Consider the following 8,992-nt stretch of genomic DNA (forward strand, 5'->3'; position numbering starts at 1 on the left):
ACACACACACACACACACTCAATGCAGTAGCTCATGTTGATGGGGTCCCCTCCATAATATTCTCATGGATAAGTTACACTGCTCTGGGGTGAACCTGAGGAATTCACCACCCCTGAGTGCAGTGGATGCCGCGCATTCAATAAACTTAAGGAGGAGGTCGATTTAAAAATGATCTATCGTATGTTGGAAGAGTTATAGGGTTGGGTCGGGGAGTCCAGAACTAGAGGGCATAGAGTCATAGATGTGAACAGCATGGAAACAGACACTTCGGTCCAACCCGTCCATGCCGACCAGATATCCCAACCCAATGTAGTCCCACCTGCCAGCACCCGGTCCATATCCCTCCAAACCCTTCCTATTCATATACCCATCCAACTGCCTCTTAAATGTTGCAATTGTACCAGCCTCCATCACATCCCCTGGCGGCTCATTCCAAACACGTATCACTCCCTGCGTGAAAAAGTTGCCCCTTAGGCCTCTTTTATATCTTTTCCCTCTCACCCTAAACCTATGTCCTCTAGTTCTGGACTCCCGCACCACAGGGAAAAGACTTTGCCTATTTACCCTATCCATGCCCCTCCCCAATTTTTATCTTTTTCTTCCTTATCTTCCACTATGGAAGAGGTGTCTGGGATGAAAGTGCAGCATTCCTTACCAATCAGAGCACAGGTTTCCCCCTTTTTCGGCCAAGAGATAGTCTAAAGCCATTCGATTCTGTAAAGCTTGTGGCAATCATTTCGGTGGTTATGGCCAATACTTGGGAGTGAGTTTCTCCCATTGCGTTGGCAGTACCATTAATTAGCTTCTCAAGGCAAGTAGCCAGTTTCTGTATTTCTACCCCTGCCCTTGCAGCACCGTAGTTTGGGAATAGTGTCCACAACAGACGGTCTCCCTCAGAGACCTCTCGGGTCTTATGTCTTATTCCCCCCTCCTTTCTCAGGTTGTGCTCATATTTTTCATAATCGGAGGTGAGGAACTATATATGCGAGGTAACAACAGCCACTCCACCCTTTCTGGCTTTGAGCCAGTGTTTCACCAACATCATAACATGCATGCATTCCTATACATTTGGTCACGCGAATGTATTTTTCCAGGGAATAAATGGATAGGCCTTCAGGCTGCATACCCAATGTGTTCTGTTTAATATTCGGGGAATGGTCGTGGCAGTGGCTTGGATGGTGTAGACACAAGATGATTTTCCTAATTGGAAGGGTGCGGTATCATTCTGATTACAGAAACAGGCGGTATTTACTGCTCCTTTTGGTGGGGAAACTCTAAGGCCATTGATAGTACCCAGAGTTTTGGGCTGGTCTAGGGAACCATCCCGCAAAGTTATATTTACCCCTGTCAGATCTCCATTTTGTATCATTTGAGTCCGAGTCAAATTGTTATACATCGTACACTTCTCTTTTGGTGAGCGGTATACTGAGGTGGGGATCCCAGATTCGCCATGGTGTGGGACCTCTGCACGGACCCAACAGTCGGCATTCCCTCTCGTTCAACATAATTTTGGCATAGTGTAGTGAGTGATTTTTTCCCGCCTCCTTGAACAGTTAATACTACTAACGCTACAATATTATACCAGTACCCGCCCATCTCTGACCCCTGCCTACCGTCCTGTCTACCTATCTGCCTTAATCTTTTAGGCGCCAGGGAGAGGTGAGTCCACACAGCCCTTACAATTAATAACAATAGATATCATCAAACGTTAAGAGTCTTTTGTCTTAGTTCATTCCTTCTTTCTTAGCTTAACTTTCAGAGGGTTGTCTGAAGGATGAGTGTGCCACTCCGCCAATGGGGCGTTCACAGGACCTTTAACGCGAATGTGATGACTCCATCCTTTTTCAGCAGTTCGGATAGCTGTCTCAGTAGTCAGGAGGGTTAGGAATGGTCCCTCCCAGCTCGGGTGCAGTTTGGTATCTTTCCAGGTCTTGATCAGGACCCAATCACCCGGTTGTCGAACTCAAGTGGAGGTATCTGGGTCAACAGACCCTTCTCCTTAAGGACAGACAAAGAAGAGCCGAGCGCCACAATATCGTTCTTTAAAAACTTATCATTGAACTCTTCAGTTGGTAATTCCCCTCTTCCACCCAAGAAAGGTAATCCAAACATCATCTCATAAGGAGAGAGGCCTATATCACGTCTTGACACAGTCCTAGTGTGTAACAACGCGATAGGTAAACACTTTGTCCATGGTACTCTAGTCTCTAGGACTAGCTTAGATTGCTTCTTTAAGGTTTGCTTCATTCGTTCCACCCGTCCACAGGAAGGTGGGTGTCAAGGAGTGTGGAATTCCCAAGAGATTTCTAATCCCGCCATTACTTCTTGTAGGATCTTAGAGGTAAAATGGCTACCTTGGTCTGAATCTATACTTTGCACCACTCCATATCGAGGAATTATATGTTCTAAAAGAGTTTTCACTACTCCCTTCGAGGTAGCTGAGGACATTGGAAATACCTCCACCCACCCAGTTAGGTGATCCATTAGGACTAATAAGTACTTTTGTTTCCCTACGGGGGGTAATTCTGTATAATCTACCTGTATTCTTTGAAAAGGTCCTACCCCAGGGTTTCTTCCACCTTCAAAGTTTGTGTGAAGATTTGTAGCTCGGGTGCTCGTTGTTGTGGTTCTGTTCGCCGAGCTGGAAGTTTTTGTTGCAAACGTTTCGTCCCCTGGCTAGGCGACATCATCAGTGCTTTGGAGCCTCCTGCGAAGCGCTTCTTTGATGTTTCTTCCGGTATTTATAGTGGTCTGTCCTTGCCGCTTCTGGTTGTCAGTTTCAGCTGTCCGCTGTAGTGGTTGGTATATTGGGTCCAGGTCGATGTGTTTGTTGATGGAGTTTGTGGATGAATGCCATGCCTCTAGGAATTCCCTGGCTGTTTTCTGTCTGGCTTGCCCTATGATAGTAGGGTTGTCCCAGTCGAATTCATGTTGCTTGTTGTCTGCGTGTGTGGCTACTAGGGATAGCTGGTCGTGTCGTTTCGTGGCTAGTTGATGTTCATGTATGCGGATTGTTAGCTGTCTTCCTGTTTGTCCTATATAGTGTTTTTTGCAGTCCTTGCATGGTATTTTGTATACTACATTAGTTTTGCTCATGTTGGGTATCGGGTCCTTTGTTCTAGTAAGTTGTTGTCTGAGCGTGGCTGTTGGTTTGTGTGCCGTTATGAGTCCTAAGGGTCGCAGTAGTCTGGCTGTCAGTTCAGAAATGCTCCTGATGTATGGTAGTGTGGCTAGTCCTTTTGGTTGTGGCATGTTCTCGTTCCGTGGTCTTTCTCTTAGGCATCTGTTGATGAAGTTGTGCGGGTATCCGTTTTTGGCGAATACCTTGTATAGGTGTTCCTCTTCTTCTTTTTGCAGTTCTGGTGTGCTGCAGTGTGTTGTGGTCCTTTTGAATAGTGTCCTGATGCAGGTTCGTTTGTGTGTGTTGGGGTGGTTACTTTCATAGTTTAGGACTTGGTCTGTGTGTGTTGCTTTCCTGTATACCCTTGTGGTGAATTCTCCGTTCGGTGTTCTCTGTACTATCACGTCTAGGAATGGGAGTTAGCTGTCCTTTTCTTCTTCTCTCGTGAATCGGATTCCTGTGAGTGTGGCGTTGATGATCCGGTGTGTTTTTTCTATTTCCGTGTTTTTGATGATTACAAACGTGTCATCGACATATCTGACCCAGAGTTTGGGTTGAATTTGTGGTAGGACTGTTTGTTCTAACCTTTGCATAACTGCCTCTGCTATGAGTCCCGAGATTGGTGATCCCATGGGTGTTCCGTTGATTTGTTCGTATATCTGGTTGTTGAATGTAAAGTGTGTAGTGAGGCACAAGTCCAGTAGTTTAAGTATGCCGTCTTTGTTGATAGGTTCCGCGTTCTGTTTTCTGTTCTGTATGTCCAGTAGGTTGGCTATTGTTTCTCTGGCTAGGGTTTTGTCAATCGAAGTGAACAGTGCCGTCACGTCGAATGAGATCATGGTTTCTTCTTTGTCTATGTGTATATTTCTGATGATGTTCAAGAATTCCTGTGTTGATTGTATGGAGTGTTTGGATCCGCTGACCAGGTGTTTCAGTTTCTGTTGTAGTTCTTTGGCCAGTTTGTATGATGGTGTCCCTGGTAGTGATACTATGGGTCTGAGTGGGATGTCTGGTTTGTGTACTTTAGGTAGTCCGTAGAATCTGGGGGTGTTGTGTGGTATTAGGGAGTATATCACTGATCCTTGTGGATTCAGAGTCACTTCTTTAACTACCTCATTGGCCAGTCTATTTCCTCTTGCTTCCGGTTCATTCCCCTTCTGATGTCCGTTTATATGAACTATCGCTATTTCTCTCGAGAGTAACAGGGATTCCAACACTTGTTTTATCAATTCCTCGTGAGCTAGTTCTTTCCCTCTGCTGTTTAGCAGTCCTCTTTCTTGCCAAATTTTCCGAAGGTATGTACCACTCCAAACATATATTTGGAGTCTGTACGTACTGTTCCTTTTTTTGTTTTCTAAGGTTCTGAGAGCTCTTTCTAGGACATAGAGTTCACAAGTTTGGGCTGACCAGCCATTAGGCAGTCTTTCAGCCTCGATAACGCTTCCCTCTATTCCGTCTACTCAGTATATCCATTGTGCCTTTTATTGTTGTGGGAATCCTGTGCCAACCGCCTAAGCGCCACATTCGAACAACTCCGGTTCCTGCAAAATCACGATAAATGCCGGAGGAAATATCACCAAAGCGTTTCACAGGAGACTCCCAAGCACTGAGGATGTCACCTAGACAGGGGACGAAACGTCTGCAATACAAATTCCCAGCTCGGCGAACAGAACCACAACAATGAGCACCCGAACTACAAATCTTCTCACAAACATTGTGTCTTTTACCTCAATCATCTGGGAGGACCCGTTGATAAACAACCGAGCTCCTGCATGCAATGGTACATCTCTTAAGTCCATTCGCACTTTAGTCTGATATTCAGTAATATCAAGGCAGTCATGTTCTGGATTGCCAAGGGCCACCCCCTCTCCCCGCCACAGAAATGCAGCTGGATTCAAGCAACTGTCTGTGACTAACACAAGGTCATTGTGCTCTATTAAGATTGTCTCATATTTCAAGATCCTAGAGTCTGTGAGCCATTGTCCTGCTTTCTGATTTAGTATGGTCCGAACCTGATGTGGGGTGCTGACCATGAAGGCTCCCCCAAAAGACTCTCCTCTACCAATAAGGCTGTTGCTGCCACTGCCTGCACACACTCTGGCCAGTAATGGAGCTTTCCATTCTTTAATTAACAATGAATTAACGCTGTCATGTTTTAAATTAACCATGAATCAATATGACCAGTCACTGAGAATGTGTGAAGAAATCCTGCCAATTAATATTGATTCAGGCTAACACAATTGATCTATTATAAATATTAATTATTAATTATTATATAATTCAGGGTGGAAACGCAACAAGTGACTAAAACATTTTAACAACTGTAATTGTGCAGTTCTGTTTGTTTACCAGTCACCTGTGACTTCTCATTCTGTTTCTGTAATTGTTTTGCTCAAACACATTCATTTTTAAGAACCTCAACAGATTCCATAGCACCATTTGCAGTTAATTCGATACCCAATTTGGTGGCAATATCTCGTCATGAGTGCAAAACTGATTCTTCGTGCCTCTCATCACAAAACTGTTGCCATAATCCAATTAACTTTTTCATTCCCACTCCCTTGGGCTTACAATTTAAGGATGACCTTGCTGCCCCCCGTATCGACTAGGAAAACTACGCCCTCTTTGTAAGGTCCCACCTTTAAATTTATCCAGGGTTCCTGGTGGGTTCCTGGTGGGTCCCCGGGGGCAGGAACTCCTGACACCCCTATTTTTCATCAAGGTTCATAAATGGCACTGCCTTTACTTCCTTTTCAGATCTGGACACTCTCTCTTAAAGTGACCTGTCTTTCCACAGTAATAACATCTCGCCTGTGGGGGTTTACACTTTGACCCTTGTTCCTGTCTACCAGACCCCTTACCATCTCCTCCCCGATCCCTTCTCCTCCCTTTATTATCAACATACCGCCCGCCACCATTTCGGTTTCCTTCTCCTTTTAGTTTTGTCCTTTTCTTTATTACCTCATCAACCGTGGCTATCATTATTTTTGCCTTCTTTTTCTGCTTCTCATGTTACGTTGCCAGAGCTGATTTAACCAACTGAACAGCTTTAGGGCCAACTCATGGCAATTCCTCATCACCCAATGTTTTGTTTAGACCTTGATTTTTTTAAAAAAGAAATATTGCAATATTTCTTGCTCCCTGTATTCTCAAATACAATTTAACAATTTATGCTTGCTTTTTTTAAAAGCCTGTTCCTAACTATACATTTTGGAATCTTACTTGTAAATATATATTTATATATTATAAATTCATTTACTCAGTGTTTAATATTCAAAATGCAAAATGCACACAGTTCCCAACTCTGAAATCCACCACAATCACCCTGGTTCCAGTCCCCCAATTCAAATCCAAAACTAGTCCTCCCAAGTAGTCCTGACCAGTCATTGCTCAATTACAATGCTATAGGTCATGAAATAACCACAGCTGCCTTAAAAAGGATTTGTCTATTCAAGTTAAAACTTCAACTGTCCTCCATAAATCACTTTTATGTAAGGATAAAAGAGATTAGTTAGAAACTGATAGTAAGGCAGTCATGACCTGTAAAAAGAGCAGGAGTTAACATTTTATTTCATAATCTGTAAAAATCCTTAACCTTAAAAGAAATCATGTTAAAATTTCCATAATAGAAATCAGATTCAAAACAGTCCCGGATCTCAAGCTCCAGGGAACAAAGCACAAACATTCAATCACCAACAAACAAACGTGCATTCAAACCAAATCACAAAGGGTTAAACTTTCTGTTAGCTGTACAGCTTTCTCTCTCTCACAGACACACACACACACACACACACACACACACTCAGACACCATATCTCACAGACACTTTTTGAGCTTCCTGCAATGACTCCTCTAGCTTTTGAATATTTTTCTGGATGTCTGGCTGTAAGTTAGTTACGAAGTGTACCCTCAGTAGCCCTTCAGCTACTAGCCCTTCTGACATGAAGCATAATATGATTCCTCCTGACTGTAAGGCTGTTTTTCATTGACATTTTATCATTTGTTTTTTATCCTTTCCCCGCATCCGAGGATTGTACTTCCAATCTCTTAACATTTTTCCTAAATGACTGTCCGTTGGGATGTGATCCTCGGATGTCCCTTTCATGTCCCCTTCAACGCTTAAATCATTATTTTTATTCCCCATTTCAATACTCGGCTGTTTCTTTATGTAATTTAGTTAACCTTACTGAGGTCCGGTGTCACCTTCTTCCACACCCACTTCAGGGTCCTGACCTTCGTCTGGGGGATTTCCCCTCTTAACAACTGGTCTAAGGCTGGGTGATCGAATCAGGTAGGTACCTTACTCGTCAGACTAATCTTGCCAATGAAATACTTTATTTTATATGTTGCCAATTCCCTGTACTTCTCGTATGTCCCCGACCACCAAGGCAATATTTAAAGGTCAATTTTCTTGCCTTGGTCTGTGCACAAGAGTTACCTGGTCGAATCAGCGCACCCCGTCCCGTGGCAATACCTGGATATATCCAACTGGCAGCAGTAACAACCGCTGCCTACCCTGGTTGACCGGATTCGGCTAACCCAGTTATCCATAACCCAGGTTCCCCGGTTCCCTGGATATATCCACCTGGCAGCAAATGCCGCTGTCGGTTACCCGGACATATTCACCTGGCAGCAGTAACAACCACTGCCTACCCTGGTTGACCGGACTCGCCTAATCCAGTCGCCCAGAACCCCGGTTCCCCGGATATGTCTACCTGGCAGCAAATACCACTGTCAGTCACCTGGATATATCCAACTGGCAGCAGTAACAACCGCTGCCTACCCTGGTTGACCGGATACGGCTAACCCAATTATCCACAACCCAGGTTCCCCGGTTCCCTGGATATATCCACCTGGCAGCAAATGCCGCTGTCGGTTACCCGGACATATTCACCTGGCAGCAGTAACAACCGCTGCCTACCCTGGTTGACCGAATTCGCCTAATCCAGTCGCCCAGAACCCCGGTTCCCTGGTTCCCCGGATATATCCAACTGGCAGCAAAAACCGCTGCCTACCCTGGTCGCCCGGATAAATCGTTTAAGACCTTTCTTACCCCGGTCTTGTACACACAAGAGTCACCCGACCGAACCCGCTGCATCTGCCCGTCTTGTTTCCAGAGTCTCTCAGTCCGGATCAAGCTTGCCCAAAGCCGCTGCGGCAAAAAGGGGAAACTAGAGATTGCCGAAATCAGCGAGGTGCACCTTCTCCGTTTCTCCAAGAATGCCGAGCGACCGGAGCTTGGGATCCCAGAACGAGCCCCCAAATCTGTTAGAAACCAGTTTAATAAAATTTAGACGAGACCACCAAAACTGGAAACAAGACAATTTATTCTACGATCTTGCAAGAAAGGGCTTCAAATGCAGAAGCAATTGAGCAATGAACATTCAAACTAGTACACAGTTATACTTTTGAGTTGCGTGAGGTCACCTCTCCCGACTCTTACATTATCCAATCTTTCTTATTGTATTCTGCCACTACCCAGCTGCGCTCCGTCCTTATTGCCCCCTTTTCTCCAAGTTGGCAACCTTCCCCCCTGTAAGTGCTGACATAAGGCTAAACTTGTATCTTGATGTTCTTTTACTTTGCTTGTAACATCTTCCATTGTTCATAGGTACATTCCATTCTTGAACATATGTTTTAACAATGTATCTTTTCATGCTTGGTTTATGCATTTCAGCTGTCTCAGCTATTTTGCTGACACTATTATTTAAAAGAATTATTTGCTTTAATAATTCTGCACTAAAGTTAGTATTTAATTATCCACAATTATTCATTAAAGATAAAGATACATTTCCCTAATGCTTGCCTCGCTGATATTTTTCCCTGTACCCCTTGTCTGCACATTAACACTCTTGCTTTTCTATATCTGCA

The sequence above is a fragment of the Hemiscyllium ocellatum genome, chromosome 4 (assembly GCF_020745735.1).
Source record: "Hemiscyllium ocellatum isolate sHemOce1 chromosome 4, sHemOce1.pat.X.cur, whole genome shotgun sequence".
Taxonomy (NCBI): domain Eukaryota; kingdom Metazoa; phylum Chordata; class Chondrichthyes; order Orectolobiformes; family Hemiscylliidae; genus Hemiscyllium; species Hemiscyllium ocellatum.